The following is an 18503-nucleotide window of genomic DNA, read 5'->3' as shown; positions in this document are numbered from 1 at the left end:
AATTATAAAAGCGCAAATAAAAATAAAAATAAACGAAATTTAAATATCTTCAAAACCAAATTCATAGGATTCTTTTTTTTTTTTTTTTTTCCTGATTCATTATACAGTCACAAAAATGCACAAAACTTTAAATACAATTGTATCGATTTTTTGTTTTTAAATTTATTCAACTTGTTTCCTTTTTTTTTTTTTTTTTTTAAAAAATATTAAAACTATTAAAAATATTTATAATACATGAATTGCGTTTATTTTCTTAAAACTTTTTCCTAATATTTTTTTTGTTTTGGCACTACAATAAAAACCAGTTTAATATGAATTTTTAATTTTTAACAATATGAACTAAATATTTTTTTTAATTATATAACTTTAATTAATTTTTTCAACTAATAAATTTTATGATTTTGACATACTACAATATATTTTAAGAAATATCTTAGTTCAATAATATTATTTTTTTCTTTATTTTTTTTTTTTGAAATATGCCTTTTAGATTAAATTCTTATCATACATCATATAATAATTACAAAAATATTTTTAAAATTAATTAAATCATAATTTAAAAAATAATGTAAATTATATTTTGATTTAGATATGAAAATTAATCTTCATTTTTACATATTGTTAAATCGTACAAATACATTTTTTTTTAATTCAAAATTGATTTATTTATTATTAATTATATTCATTTTATATGTTATTTATTGTTATCACAAATATAATTTTTAGTTAAAATTAATGCAACATTATTTTAATTAATACTAAATAATAAAGTAATTTACGCTATAAATTAAAAAAAAAAAATTTTAATAACATATTATAAATTATATAAAAATTTATTTATATAATAAAAAAAAAAATTTATTTGTTCACTTTATAAATAAAAATAATTTTTTAAAATTAATTGTTTTTTGCGTAATATACATTGTTTTATTATTTTAATTTCCGAATTAATGTAAATTGTTTTTTCATGAATTAATTTACATGTCAGATATTCAAAAAATATTTTAGAATTATTTTAATTTATGAAATATACATTTAGATTAAATTCTTTTCACATCTTGGACAATACTTTTTTTAATTACGTTAAGGTTATTTATCAAAATTTTGTAAAATATGTATTTTCATTTTTACGCGAATATTCACGTTATTCAGAGTCACATTTTTTTGTTATATGAACTTTTAAATATAGCCATAAAAATGATCTTAAATATGCAATCATAATCTAAATTATACAGTAATTTTTTTAATATTATTAATGAATATTTAATTTACACTATATATAAAAATAAATAGCAAGTAATTTGTTGTTGTTTTTATATATTTTTTTCTTAATTTATTATGAAATGCCTTTGCAAAATATTAAAAAAAATACAGTAAAAAGTGAATATTAAGGTGATTCATCACACATGTAATAATATATGTAAACGTCAACTAATTTTTTTTATATTCATTTTAATTTTTCAGTATATTCATTAATGCAAATATATATAAATACAAATAAATTATAAACTATAATAGTACTGTTTACATTTGTCAAAATTTAAAAAATAAAAAAAAAATTTTTTATCACTGTAAAAAACTGTGAATATATATTGTGCAGTTGATTCATAAATTATAGAATTATTATTTTTATAAAATTTTGAGAAAAATAAATATTTAAAAATTATAAAAAAGCTGCACATATGTCAAAAAAAAAAAAAAAATAAAAAATTTATAATTAAATTCTTATGACATTAATAAAGAATAATTTTTGATTAATTTTTTTTGCAACAAGTTGATTAAAAAAACTTCATTTCATTTTTAAGTTCAATTAATTTAGAAAAACATAGAGTCTCTGGAAGTTAAATTAAATTCAAAAATAAATTTTCTGTATGTAATCATTTTTATATACTATAATGAACATCTCAAGATATAAAAGTATTTAGAAATAATAATATATTTACTACCCTTGACTCATTTACAAAATTAAAATAGTCTAATAATTATTTTTCTACTAATAAAAATTCAAAAAACAAATGAGTAATTATTAGACTGTGTTGTAATTCAAATATCTTGGAATTTATATATTTTTTTATATGCTGAACTTGTAAATTTTATATTACATGTTACATTATTTATGAAATGTATACAATATATGGTATTTACGTTTACAAATATTATGTTCTAGTACGAATTGATTCGATAGGATTTATAGAAAAGAATGATATTCTCAAAGTGATACTGCAATTATTTATTATATTTTTTTTTCTATCTATCTTGTAAATATATATCTTAGTTTATTTGCTTCATTTCCCTTTTTATTTATTGATTTTATTTTTTAATTTTTTTTTTTCTTTTGAACATGCTACCGCATCGCATTGGCCCCGTTGCTATTGAGGACACGCGTTTGCCGGCGTGTTTGATGCCCCAAGGTCGTATCGGTGTACGATCTCTGAAGACGATACTCAGACTCATGCATTATATTCTACATTTCCTTATTTTTGAAATATATATAATATCTATGATAAAATTTAAACAAGTATTTAATTTCTAAATATATTTTCTTTTTTTAATATTTTAGAGTCAAATAAACTTGAATTAATTTTATCATATGATATCTTTATGATTATTAAAATTATGATAATGAAAAATTTTTAAAATTCCATAATTTATTTGAGAAAATTTAATGAAGAAAATTCATTCCATTTGAATAATGAATATGTTAACACTATTGTGTTTAAAATTCAACGCGACAATTGATATATAAAACCTTTTTTCTTGGTAGAAATTTTAGGAGGTTATTTTTCTATGTAGAAATAATTGAATAATAAATTTGATAATTTATTTATTTATGAAAATATAAAAGAATTAAGACGCTCGACTAAAAAAACTTTGATGCTTTTAATTATTTGGCTATAGAATATTTATTATCACTCATTTATTTGGATCAAATTTTTGAACAAAAAAGAAGACAATGTACTAAAAAATTATATAAATTGATAAAATATCAAGTGCAGAAATATATCAGGTATTTTATTGGCATTTAGATAAAAAGAAAAAATAATTTAAAGTTAAAAAATAATTTAAAAAGTAGATAGTAAAAGCCTGAGAGTAAAAAGAGTTGATTTTAAAGAAAAACTTTCATCCCTCCTGCTGAGTTTAAATCTTACTAACTTTCTCACTGTTGTTCACGATTTGTTATTTGCGCGTGTCATCGAAGAATGGCGCACCTAGTACTAAAAACAGAACAGCACAGTGGAATGCAATGCAAGAAGGCACCTTAGACAATTCGCAAGAGAAGCTCAAACACTCTTGTGTGCAGTTTACTTTTGTATATATATATTCGTTTATATATATTTAAACTGATCTTGGTAGAAGAAAAAAAAAAAATAAACACAAACAACACAACAGAAAGAGACAAAAATAAAATAAAAATAAAGAAAGAGAGAAAGAGAGATAGATAATGATCAAACGCGATAATATATACTTGTGTGTGGATCTCTGTCATCATGAGCAAATCAGCCAAGTGAAAACGACATTGGACGACATGTACGTGAAATATGGCAATGATGCGTCACAACCGATAATTGTTCCACACATCTCAACAATGTCTGTACAGAATCACATTCTGTCGGTCTTTTGCCATATTTCATACTTGACATGTTGATCACATATTAAGTAACATATTTACAACTTTGAAAATTTAAAAATTACTTTTTCCAATTTTAATATAACAACAAAAACACATCAGTTTTTCATTGATATACATCATAATTATAATTTACAATTCATTATAGCAACATAATTGGCAAGCATATGTATATTTATTTATTGTCAATTAAATTACTTTGTATAGCAAATGATTTTCCTTATAGTCAAATAAAACTATACAAAGTGTATCAAATGAATAGAAAATAAAATAATTGAGTCACCGAAACGTCAAGTAAATCTTAACATTAAATATAAAATAATTAATTTGTTTAATTTTCATAACTAATATTCGGTATTTAATTTATTGCGAATTAAATTTAAAAGACTAATGTTACTTCTTTCCTCACTAAATTGGAGTATATAAAAAATTGAGTAAAAAATAAACTTTCATCACTTGTTATTTAAACTGAAATAAGTCCAATTAGACCAGTTACACCTTGACTGTTTTTTTGTTCCTTATAGTTATACGCATAAATAAACCATAATATATGAAAGAAAGAAAAGAAAACTAAGGGTTATTCTAAAAAGTTGATATGTCCAGTAATTGGTAATGAAATTTGTATTAATTACAAAGAATATATATATAAATTGAATTTAATAATATCAATTAAATATTTATGAGGACATAAATAATTCGATTGGTTTCAAAATTGAATTCAAAATGATACAATCAATAAAATTACATGGAAGCAATGATAAAATAAAATAAAAATATTGTTGAATGATTCGTGACGTTAAAATATATATATTGTATGTATTCAATTCGTCACTGTCACCAATGTCACGAAAGACGAGATCTGACCAACTTTAAGATCAAGATTGCAAGGGTGAAAAATGAACGGTGAAAAAGGGGTGTAGTGACATTCTGAGAATTCAAATCCCATGATAATTGAAAATGTGAAATAATAAAATAAAATAAACTTCTTTTTATATAAACAATTTTTAAAAAAAATTTATTTAAATTGTTTTTTTTTTTTCAAATAAATTTAATAATTTCATATTAATATGAATTATATTTTAAGCTAATATCAAGGTTATTTGACTTATGAAACCTCATATCTCTTGTTGGCAGTCAGGGATAAAAAAAGAAATGAGTTTTTCTTAGGGAAAAAATGGAAAAAAAAAAATATTTATGAAACCTCATATCTCTTGTTGGCAGTCAGGGATAAAAAAAGAAATGAGTTTTTCTTAGGGAAAAAATGAAAAAAAAAAAAAAAAAATGTATAATTTAAAACTATGTTTCCATCCACATGTTTGAACCCACTGTCAGGGTTAAAATAAAAAAGCATATATATATATGTAAAAAATACAATGTACACAGAAATTTAATTTAATAAGCATAAAAAAAAATTAAAAAAAAATATATATATAATAATATGTGCAAGCTGCGGGTCACTAATGAGCTCGTCACGCTGACTTTTTTCAGAATCCGGTCCACACATAACGTCAAATCGGTAGCTACCAAGGTAAAGTACACACCACAATTCATTTAACGATCCAGTAATTAAAATACACAATATTATTTCAAATGATAACTCAATTATATTAAAAATACGTATATTTAAATATATGTATTTTGCCTAATAAAGTCAACAACAATTAAATGCGAATTTTAATGTCAAAATTTTCCAATTAATTAAAAACAGTAAATGTAATTTTTGGAGTTTAATAAAATACTATATTGTATTTGTATTTAATTCTTAAAGTCGTGGAGGAATACTTGAGTAATAATGCTTGGTTAATTGTCTGCACCTCATTGCCAGTTTGGTGAAATTGAGGGAGGAACCGTTGCGCTAATTGAAATTCTTCTACCAACCAGAGAACTCAACCTGAACTCCATTAATTAAGCCACTTCATCGATCAGATGAATTAAATGATGTTGGAATATATTAAAAAATTATTTCTTATAGAAAAATAATTATAATTTTAAAATGATAATTATAATTTTCAATAAAAATTTAAAATAATTAAAATTTATCATTTTATCAATAATAATATGCTTTTATTAGTAAAAAATAAAATTTAGTTAATCAATACTAAGCTGTTTAAATAGCCATAAAACAAAATTTACTTATCAAATAAATTTAACACTCGCTTCATGTCGACAGCTGCGGTGTCCGAGTGGTTAAGGAGATGGACTTGAAATCCATTGGGTTCTACCCGCGCAGGTTCGAATCCTGTCCACAGCGACTTTGGTTTTTTTTTTTTTTTTTTTTTAATTTTTGTATTTGTTTAATTATTATTTAGTTATTAAAGCATTATTTTTATATTTGATTAATTCACTTTTAAAAGTTTAAATGCAAAAACAAAAAAAAAAAACCAAAAAAAAATTGATAAAATAAATAAATAATAGTTTATAATGAATATAAATATTTTTTGTATGTATAAATATTTCAAACACTTTGTCTAATATCATTGAAAATTCATAAATCAATGATGATTTGTTGCAACGTTTGATAAAGTTACTTAAACCAGCCTTTTCATCAAAGCTGCGGTGTCCGAGTGGTTAAGGAGATGGACTTGAAATCCATTGGGTTCTACCCGCGCAGGTTCGAATCCTGTCCACAGCGAAGAGAGTGTCTCAATTTTTTTTTTTTTTTGTTTTTTAATTTCAATTCAAATTTAACCTTAAAAACATAACATAACTGTAATTTTTTAAATAAAAAAACTTGATAGTTGCCATAGACTTGTAACTATAACAAAGTTCTATTAAAAATTTCTCAGTTTTTTTTTTTTTTGGATATTCAACTGATAATTAAATGAATTTAAAAATATAATAATTGATAAAAGCCTTCAAGGTTATTGTATTTTAAAAGTCAATTTAAAAAATTAACTTAATTTCAAAACTGACTGTACAATTTTTTTATTTTCATATATAGAATGAACTCAATTATTTTCAAGACTTTTCACTGGATATAGTAATATAGGCTTAAAAAAAGGTTGAAAATATTAAGAGTATCCTCTCTGTAAGCTAAATGTCTAGACAAGTAATTTGAAAAAACAGTCTGCCAATTGCTGTAACTTGGTATGTTGCTGTTTGGGCGTACAGTCTTACATGTGTCTAAATAATTTAACGTTTATTCAATTTTATATTTATTCAGTACGTCTATGTACTGAATTATGATAATAACCAAATAAGTATACATGTCCCACTCAAGTCTGGCAAAATATAAAAAAGAAAAATTTTAGACTCTTGCTAAATCAACTGTGCATTTTTCTTTTGATATAATATAAAATTATAAAAATTGAAATTTCTTATTTTTAATGACTTTTTGATTAATATAATTAATAAACCATTTTAAACAAAAAAAAAACTGAATATATACTCATAAATTCTTCCTTTCAAGTCTCTCAAACATTGAAACCCTTAAAAATTTTCTTTCAAGGACATGAAATATGAAAATATCAAGTAAAAAAATAAACTTAAAAAATTACTCTTTTGTAAAATTATCAACGACTCGAAAAAGCAAAGAAATATGCAAGAAATATTTGCATATTTCCTCGTGAATTTTCATATTAATAAAATTAATTATATATGACGAAATATTTTACTTTGATAAGTTCTTGTTCAAAAAACCTTTGTCTTAATTTATTTTAATACTAAAACATTGCACATATATATACCTATGATTTTATACAAGCCAATAAATGCAATAATTGCAACACTTGATCACGTGACATTTACGTCAATTAGATAAAAATAATAATTATATATATAAACTTCAAAATAAAAAAGAAAAACTCTTGTTTATTATATACCAAAGTCAATTAGCTAATTAACTTATCTTTTAATATTTTTTAAAGATACTTCAATTGATTAACAACTTAATAAATATTTTGTTTTTTTTTAATTTAAAAGTTTGAGGTTTTCTTTTGTATTTTAAAAATTTTATTTGTTGAAGATATATATATTGTTGGTTATTATAAACTCATGACAAAGAAAATAAAAGAGTTGTTGAATGTTAAGAAGGATAAAATGAGGATAATATTCAAAAGTTTAATCTTTCAACAAGGGGCTTTTCATCGTGTGAATATCGAAGAGTTTGTCGCTTCTCTTGAAAATACCACGTGCCACCAAAAAGTATATAAAAAACATCAAAGGAATTTGCATATACCTCTTATATATATTTTCTGTATATTCCATGATACTCTTTCCCTTCTTATAAGAATAAACGCAAGAAAACTTTTACCTATATTGTATTATCATCATACCCGTTCCAATGATTCTTTTATGTATAATAATCATTCATTATTATCTCAACCTCCATTTTCTCAAACCTTTACTTCACTTATCTTTTGTTATAATGAGTTCAAAGAAAAAACATTATTAAGTTAGAAAATTGATACTTTGTTTGAAAATTATACTCTATGTAATTTTTTTTAACTTAATATATAAATATTAACTTGATTTTTATGGTAATTGTAACTTTATTATGTATATATAAAATAAAATAAAAAAAAATTGCAGCATCTGTTTTTATACATATACATATTGTTAATATACTCGATGTAGTTTTTACATCAAAACCGCACACTGCTGCCAAAAGTGACACGGTTAACCAACGTCATTTGTGTTGTCATAAGATATTTAGAAACCCGTCGGGAATGTACCCTCATTAATAAGAGTCGATTCCATGCGCGTCTTTTTAGTCTTTGGTCTTCGGAAACACCAGATGCGTTCATCTTCACATCTTCCTCTTTAAGAAGACATACACACACATACACAAATATATGAAGACAAGAAGAAAACATTAAAACAATAAAACAAAACAAAGAAAAAATAAAAAATCGAAGAGTTTAAATACTCAAAGAATTTGTGGCACAGTATAATCAATTTTACATGATACATCTTTAAATAAACAAAACGTATATATTGTCACTGAATACAGTGAAAAAAAAATCATGATTATAATATGTCATTGACATGATTTATATATATCTAATAAATATAAATGAGATGCAATTTTATCAAAAAAAAATTATATACTATTTTAAAAAGTATATACAAAAGAAAATTATTTATTTTTTAAAAATGGATATGAATTAAGTGGATGAGCCACATTTGTTTTTTTTGGGTAAACTTAATTATGTTCTCTGTCATGCGAATACATTAACTTGAAGCTTTGAAATTGAAGTTGGTTTTAGAAAAGGTCTTACCACTAAACATGCAGTAAATATAATATATGAATCTTGGTAGTGATAATGAAAGTTAGGTGTTCATACTGAACTCAACATTTCTACATTAAGAAGCTAATTTATATGCAGAGTTAAGTTGATAACTTATCAAATTAGTATACCAAAGGAATATTATATATGTTCATCTCATTGACTTTTAATTTACTCGTATGTGCACGAAGACAAGAAAATTAGTAAACATATTAATTGACACTTGTTTATAACAAATTTTCAAACATCTTCATTGATATAATTTTCTTAATTATTCAAAGTGAAGTATCTGTATATTATAACCAAGAATAAATGATTTAAAAAAAAACAACCATTAACGATAATTTATCGTTAAATTATTAAATATAATTTTGGTTTTTTTTCTTTTTTTATTTAGATATATGATTACGACCTTGATGTGACTGTTGTTATGAGAAAGATCTTCACAAGATCTGGTTGTGAGATGTAAGGATAAGGATTTTTATAAATGGTTTCTCGTGCCTTTCCAAGGGCACATATAGCCAAGATGCATATAACGTTAAAGTTGCCTTAAACGGGTAGAGAATGGCACCAGTATGGAAATCATCATCTCTTTTAACCGATCGATAAAAAAAAACTAAACTTTTTCCTGAATCTTTGCACGATAATTCTTTAGGTTTCTATGTTAATTTATTCTTGTGTTAACCATGAGGTGTAACTTCTGTTTATCTTTTAATATAACCCATGTTGAATTAACTATAACGAAAAAAAAAAAAAAGGACCACCTTTAAGATCAAATTTTTATGTTGTTCTATTATTATTAATATAACTCAAATATAATTAGCTATTATTTTAGATAAAAAAGCTTTTTAATAAACAAAAAATATTGAAGTGTATTTATTAGAAAGTCAATTTGTTATTAAAATATATGTTAAAATTGATTTTCCATGTTTCAATTTGTTTATTATATACAAGATATTTTAGTGACACATGTTTTGGGGCAAATGTTTCTTTGGAATTCTTTGATACATTCAAAAGATAATTAAAATCTTCATATATAGATATATTGATTAGAAATGACGTTAAACTTGTGTGATGATTTTATAATCATTAGAAATTAAAAATTTGATTCTTTCAAGTCAGGATCATTGAGTCGTTCATGCAATTAGTAATTTGTACAGAAATTGTTGGCACAACTTAATGACAAAACTAAACAAAACCAATGTCATTGATTAAAAATACAAAAGTAATTCAAGTGAAAATAAAACGGCAGATGCCAGAATTTCGATTATTACTTTACACAGCTTGTAAAAATATCTATTTTAAGAATAATAAATTAATCAATTAGCATGTATATTGCAATTAAAAAACATTTTACATAATGAATTTTTTTCTGGCTTTTATAATGATAATAATGATTCATTATTGTAAAACATGTAAATGATATTTTTTTACTTAATAATTACTTATTAAAAAAGTTTTTAATATTTCATTTATATATAAAATCTATACGAGTAATTTCAATTGAAATTAAACGACAAACATCAAATAAAAAAAAAATAGAAAACAAGCTGTAAATTAAAAGCGTATTAATGAATAAAACTAGGACATGATGAAAGCAAAAAAATAAAAACGTAAATTTAAAAATAAATAAATAAATAAATAAATAAAAATTCTTTATATATCAATGAAACAATATGTAGGCTAATGATTTAGAAAATTAATTGAGGGCGATAGTTGGCGACAAAATCATTAAAATACGATTGTAAAATTGCAGTGTATAAAAATACTGGTTTTCCAAGATTACAAATGACTCTTTTAATAGTCAGGCTACTGTATAAATTTGCAAGATATTTAATCGAAATAACACTAAAGCCATCATGTATATAGAATTGCAACTTGAAGTCATCACAAGCAAAAAATACATAAAAATAAATTTACAAAAAAAAAAACCTCAAGTATATATGTAACCCCAACAATAACTTATACTTTTCTTATAAACCAACAAATGATTATATATACAGAGTAAAAAAATCAACTAAAAACGAATAATACATTTCCGCACCTTTACTGAAAATCATTCGTTCAAATTGCTCCGTTACGTCCAGTTTATATTCCAAGTAAATCGGTCATCAAACGACGTGGAATACATGATATTCCTGGTTTTCGCGATGTGCTACTAATGGTTATTTCTCGATACATTGATGATGAAAGGAGAACGGATACAATATATATATATATATATTTTTTTTTTATACATTATACAATTGTAGACACATTCTCAAGAAACTCTCTCGCCTTTGATATATACACACACACATAAAGAAACTTAACTTTCTTACACACAATTTTGTTAAAATATATATAAAAATTTCTATTCTCAATAAAAATTCAAATATAAAATATATTTAATAATTTTAATCTTGTTATATATATATTTATAATGTTTAACATTTTAAAATTTATTTAAAATATGCTTGGAACTTTGAAAATTTCATTCCTTCTCATTTTACCACCATTGAGCTGATACAATGTCATTCAAAGCCATTTAGAAAATTTTATAAAACAATTCATATATATTTTTTTTTGTTAAATACTTGTATAAGCTTTAAAATTATATTGTAGTAAACTATTTTATCTTTTTTATATTTTATTTTCTTTGTCTACTGAGTGTATATATTTAAATTTTTTTATTGAGTTTTTTATTTTTTTTTTGATTGGCTTGGTGCCAATGATTCAAAGTTTATTATAGTTATGTTATGACAGCAAACTATTACAGTAAATTAATGCTGAAACAAATGTATTTGCTACGTCTGGAGATTCTCTATGTACCTCTAATTAAATTGGTAAACATCGTAAGTTAACCGGTAAGTAGTCGTGTCATAGTAAATCAGTCGATTGTCAACCAAGTGAGTATATATACACGAAGCAACTTTTAAAACACACACTATTTACTCAACCAAGTTATTTACAAAAACTCTGAAGCTGTTTTAATCTATAAGGATTGAATTGGCAAGTTATATAGTAATATAATAGCGTCAAGAATGTTTTTTTGGTTTTTTTTTTTTTGAATTATTACTGTCTTTTTTTTTTTTTCAAATATTCACATACAAAAAACAAATAAAGTCTCAATAAAGAAATGATAATAAATTACTTGTTAAATTATTTTAACTGAGAAACAAATTTATTTTAATATTTTTTCGTTCAAAATATTGAATGCTATTAATTTAAATATCAAATTGAATTAAAACAGTAATAAAAGTTTTCTTTTATACAATTGAATATGTTAATTTTATTATTGAAATTATTATCAAAGTAAATGCATCAATTTTATTGACAATAAAATAAGAAATTAAGAAAACAACTGATGTGGTTTTTTTTCTACCAGCAAAGTTTAAATGTCAGTTTGTCTTTGGTAAAGGTATAGAGGTATATAGGACATATATGTTCCTCAAAGCCGCATAAAAGAGAAAAAAAAAATCAAAAAGGCCCCATTTATCACTGAGAAAAATTTTGGATGCATTTAATTAAAAAAAAAAAAAATTCTGTTTCAGGAAACAATTTCTTGGAAATTAAAAAAAGGATTAAAATACACAAAAATAAGAAATTCAAATATAAAAAAAACTTCTATAAGCAACAAATTTTGTGATTTAATTTTAGTAACTTTTTGTATAAGTCTTCCATGAAATAAACCAGTTTTTTTTTTATTTTTTTGACTAATATAAACAACAATTTTAAAAAATTAAATTTTTTTTTCTTTTTTTAATCCATAAATTATTGTTTTTTAAATTACTAATTTGAAATTTCCAAGAAATTTGTTTTAAAGAAAATTTTCTTATCACTGATATATAATTTTTTTAAATTATATTTAAAATATTTAAAATATATTTACAATATATATTTTTATTTAATTTCAATTTTACGTAATTTCAAAGCCATATGTATTCCGAACATTCTTGGATGCAATATATATATATAAAATAGTTAGAAGACATTTCTCTGAGTGACTGTTTGAATAAAATTTTTTGTTATTTTTTGAATTTTTTTTTATCTTGTGCAAATTTCATTTTATTTTATTTTTTTTTTTTGCATGCATGAAGGAGGAACACGAGGGCGGCAGCTGGTCGACGTAGCGACAAATCATACCTCTTGTGACAGTCTTCTATCCTCTCCACCTCATTGAATCCGCATTGCTGGGTACTCCCTTACTATATACCTATGCCCTCGACATAAAAATAATAAAAAAAAACCGCGTACACTCGATGGTGTATTATAAAATAATATACAGATATATACATACATAAATAAATATATATAAAAAAAGAAAAAAAAAAATAGTTTAAGCTTAAAAATTTGTAAGTTATTGTTTGTTTAAATATATTTGTATGCACCATATGTTAAATGTATTTATTTTTTATATTTTATTTCATTATTTTTCACGATCACGAGGTAATGTAACTTTGTAATTGCTGTTGTGACAAAATAAAAAGCTTAAGATATATTCAAGTGGCTGAGTGGTAGTAAGGTGTACACTGCGCCTGACTGTGCCAGACCGGCTTTTTCTCGTTGGTCAAACGAGCTTGGTATTTTAGTAATGGTGGCTTATCGTTGGCCTGCGGCTACCGAGCAAGATTTTTAAGAGAATTTAAAAAAAAAATATATACACATTAAAGAAAAGTGAACGAATAAAAAAATTAATAAAATAACTTTTATATATATATGGAAGAAACAAAAAAATAAAAATAAAGTACAGAGGATTCAAGTTACATCTAAAGCTTGCAAACAAAATTGTTATAAGCAATGTTTGGTTATTAATTTGCCACTTCCTTTGCATATTTTACTAATTTATTTTATTTAAATGACTAAAATATATGGGGGGTTTATTTTTTTTTTTTTTCAATTTTTTTCATCTTAGGGGAATATGCTTTAAATATTTGCCTCATAAAGTATTAGAAGATTTAGATTTTTTAGGTTTTAATTATAAAGCATAAAATTATATAATATTATAACCTTTTTCTTCTATTTTATTTTTTTTTTCATCATAGAGATGATTTTTTCGGCTTTTAATTGTTGATTTATTGTTGTTATTATTGAATGATTTATTTTTTAAATTTATATTGCACAAATAAGTCTGCATTTTAATGAACTAAATGCAAAAAAAAAAAAATTAGTTGAAAAAGTTTATTTATAAAAGTAAAAAAAATTATAAATTTATAATTTTTTAATGATTTTTAAATACAAAAATAAATAAAAATAAACTTTTTCAAATTAAAATATAAATTATAAGAGGTAAAATTATCAAATATCAATTAAAAAAGAATTTATGGTGCAATTATGATTACAATTTTATGCAATCAAACTCAAATAGACCATTAAAATCAAAGTACATTTTAAATGATAAAATTTCAATTAAAATTTCGAAAAAAAAAACAATAAAAATCACTAAGGCAATATATAGCCAGTTTAAATTTCTTTTTTATTTTTATTTAAGATCTTAGTATCATGTCAGAGAATATTTTAGTTGCTTCAAGTCTCAAGAGTTTAGATTCTACGAATCGATATCTATCGTGACAAACTTGACGTACTACGTGCGCCAAAGCATCTCAGAGAAAAGTGATTCTGATCTTTGCAGTCACAAACATGATAGAGGTTCACATTGACACTGTATAAGTCAATGTCGAAGAAAATTTATAAAACAAAAATGAATATTGATAAGGGTAAATACTTCTACACTGTTATTAATTTTTGCAACTTCATGTAGTACACTGTGTATATAATTTTATTTTTTATTTTCTACAACTCAAAGCAATCCATAAAAAATTTGACATTAAAAACAATATAAAAAAATAAATAAATAAACATATTATCTGTCTGTATATTTATCATTGTATATATATAATATAATATTAATGCACAATCGTATCCAAAGTGATTTTTTAAATCAATTTTAAGATAAGTCAAAGATGACTGACTATCAGAATATATTTATATATAAATCAAATATTTTATTTAGTCATATATTTATTTACGTCTTGAGTAATCTATTGTTGATTTTCTTTGTTAATAAATTTTAGAAAGAAAATTAAAATTTAAAAAAGAAATTTGATTGAGGGTTTTTTTTTTCAAATGAACTTTATGTCTCAATTCAAAGTAATTTAAAATAAAATAGTTTGATGATTTGACTCGTGACAAACCCCTTGAATTTAACAATATTTAAAGAGCTTTTTTTTTAATGATATTTAACGATGTGCCAGACAGAACGGTACGTTATAATTTGACTATTTTAAGGCGTGATAACATTGACAAAGTGTATATAGCAACACGTCACATGAGTAGTGCTGTTGTCGCGTTGATCTATAGTTCTACACGTGTTTCACATCTTTTCAATGTTTTTCCTAAATCTTTAACATGTCTTTAACTGACATTTAACAACATCTTTTTCATATGTAAATACATATATAATCAAAAAGAATTTAAAAAACAAAATTTTAAATGTGCAATGTTATATCGATTGTTAAATTTTTTTTAAATCATTATAAAATGAAATAAATAGCCTGCAGTATGTTTATATAGCTTACGGAATGTGATCTTAAAAGATCTTGTATATATAAAAGAAGAGTGTGTAGCAAAAATTTATTCCGTCAATAACAAATTACGGCGCGCGAGTCGATCTCTCCTAATACGACGCGAAGGAATTCCAGAAGTTGTGGACACACGGTCACTCTCTTCAACTATATACAAACCGATTGACAATATCGAAGTGGTATCGACTCGTATATAGCAAAACGCATAAATTCTACCTACCTGATCGTCTTTTCGTTCATGTCAATATATAAACAAACAAAAAGACTATCATCATCATCATCAAATTATTATCATCTCTTTTTTTTCGAATGAAAAAATTGCAAAATTATATTTTCGAAAATATAAATTTTATCATTCAGTACATATAATCACATGAAATATTTTAATTATATATCAAAAATATATAATAATTAATGTCAAAAATAAAGTAGAATAAATCAAAAATTTATTCAAAAATACATACACTTAATTTGCCCCTTAAATTTATTTTTAATTTGACTAAATATAACAAGTAATTTTGATTGACTTGAAAACATGTAAATAATTATTTATTTATAATATTTTACTGTGTATATATATTCAATGCTTTTCCTTTAATTATTTAATTAATTATTAATACCCTAGAAATGATTTTTTCTAATAGAAGATTCTTTTTTTTTTTAATAGATTTTATATGAAATATATAAATATATTTGGGACCACAGAATAGAAAGACAGACGACACTTAATTTAAGTATAGGAACCTAGAAAAGTCTGAAGATCTTACTATACAGTAAGATATTCACGTAGAAGCTGAAGAAGGGTGAGACATATATATATATTCACTAAAATTGTAGACGAAAGTGAACATGTGACGGGACAAAAAGTCAAGTCGTTATAATTTATAAGCTTGAACGCCTTCTGAATTTCTCTTCTCTCAAAAAGAGAAGATGAAGCTTTTTATTGTTTTTTTTTAATTTTGTTTATTTATTTTTTTTATATATATTTATTTGTGTGTTTCTACATGACTGCCAAGTAGACACACTTGATCTAAGCATTAATTAGTATTTAATTAAAAATCATAATTATTATAACCTTTTAAATAAAAAAAAAAATGAGTTTTATCACAATTTATATACAAAATATATATGTCATTTTAAAAAATTTAAAATAAAATAAACAGGAGTAATGTATTTTATATAATATATCTTGATATACCTTGTGGATATCGATTTACCAATTTTGTATCCGATAAATCGGTGGCTATCCGAGCTATCTTTGGACATTTACTGAGACAAAGAAAACGACTCCATTCCCTTTACTCTTGAATAAAGAACCGCGTATCTTTCTTTTCGTTTGCCATACGGCCAAATTGGCTGCACTCCATGCATACCAGCTATCCTTTTTTTTTTTTTATTATTATTCTCTGTTTTTTTGATTCAGTGTTCTTTTCTTCATGTGCACACAAGTATATAGGCAAACGAGAAAATAGTCGTCAGCACGAAGTCTGCCTTTTTTGTTCATTTGATTTTATTTTATTTCTTTTTATTTTTAAAAAAACTTTTTTTTTTTTCTGTTTGTCTCGAATACGACACACTATAAAAAATGGGGAAAAAAAAAAAAAAAAAGAAACGAGGCAGTTACGAAAAAGCGTGTGAGTGAAGAAGGCATCGATGTTCTACCGAGTACACTGGTCAGATCCCGCAGCAATGATAACCCGAGGGACACACTGCCACCTCGGCGCGACGATCGTAAAACTTGACCAGGTAAAATGTACACGCGCGGTTCGTTTGAGAAAAGATATAGAGAAAAAAGAATTAAAAAACATAATAAAAATAAAAAATGAAAACAGATAAGAAAAAAAAAAAAAAAAGACTCACGTTGTTCAATAGTAACCCAAAAAATTCGATTGGGAACCAGAAGCTATACGAAATTTATAACCAAAATTTAGGTTAAAATTATATCTATCTTTATATGAGAATGTCACAATTTTCAAAACTACCTCTTTCAGTTATACTTGGTAAATCCTTCGTGGTGGTCTTTCGTTAATTAATTAAATCTATGGCTTCTGGAATTTTACTTTTATCTAAAATTCAGGTAAAGAAATAAAAAAAAAAAAAAAATTAAATTATGTATAAATATTACGTAATAATTTTGATTTTAAATGAGAAATAACTGAGTGTTTTTTATTTCTTTAAAAAGAAAGAAACAAAATTATTATATAAAAAAAAAGCGACTATACAATTTTTCATCTTTTTAATATTTTTTTGATGAAAATTAAAACATATAAAAAATAAAAAAAAATGGCTAATTTGATTTGAATTGTATAGACTAATTAAGTCTTTTTGAGATCTCGTAGAGATCTCTTCTAAATCTCGTTTTTTAAAGAAATTGAAGAAGAATTGTAGAAAAATTAGAGACGAATAAATTGAACAAGTTAACAACGAATAACTTTTTGCACTTTTTTTTTTCAGTGTATCTACTTGCACCGACTCTGACTCTACGTTTTTTTTTTACATATAGATTCTAAGATTGACCGAAATATGTGTAAATAAATTCATTTAATTAAATAATAACAGAATTAAATAAGTAAACATTCAAATTTTCAAATCCAACAGTATCTATATACTTGCGCTGGCTCTAACTCTGACCTAAAGTCCGACTCCGACCTTAAATCTGACTCTACGTTTTTTTTCAAAAAAGGATTCTGAGATTCACCCAAATGTGTGTAAATAAATTCTTTTAATTCAATAATAACACAATTATATAAGTAAACATTCATATTTTAGAAGTCAACAATATCTACGTGCACCAGCTCTAACTCTGACCTTAAGTCCGACTCCGACCTTAAATCCGACTCTACGTTTTTTTAAAAAAAAGGATTCTGAGATTGACCTAAATATGTGTAAATAAATTCTTTTAATTTGTTAATAACACAATTAAATTGATAAACACCTACATTTTAAAATTCAACAGTATCTATACTTGCACTGGCTCTAAGTCTCTAACTCTGACCTTAAGTCCGACTCCGACCTTAAATCCGACTCTACTTTTTTTTTCAAAAAAGGATCCTGAGATTGATCTAAATATGTGTAAATAAATTC

At 23.7% G+C, this 18503-nt stretch overlaps 1 protein-coding gene and 2 non-coding genes across 3 annotated transcripts in view; 2 read left to right on the top strand and 1 right to left on the bottom strand.

Annotated features, from left to right (window-relative positions):
- The window catches only part of LOC122851893 (protein vestigial), a 47635-nt gene that overhangs the window by 19386 nt on the left and 9746 nt on the right, over positions 1 to 18503 (bottom strand). The gene's annotated exons all lie outside the window — the stretch shown is intronic.
- On the top strand, positions 5798 to 5879 carry Trnas-uga. Its single transcript has one exon. It is a non-coding gene; the product is annotated as a tRNA-Ser (tRNA).
- On the top strand, positions 6179 to 6260 carry Trnas-uga. Its single transcript has one exon. It is a non-coding gene; the product is annotated as a tRNA-Ser (tRNA).

The sequence above is a fragment of the Aphidius gifuensis genome, linkage group LG1, assembly GCF_014905175.1.
Source record: "Aphidius gifuensis isolate YNYX2018 linkage group LG1, ASM1490517v1, whole genome shotgun sequence".
NCBI lineage: Eukaryota > Metazoa > Arthropoda > Insecta > Hymenoptera > Braconidae > Aphidius > Aphidius gifuensis.
The sequence above is the reverse complement of the archived record's forward strand: the minus strand, read 5'-3'. Positions and strand labels throughout refer to the sequence as shown.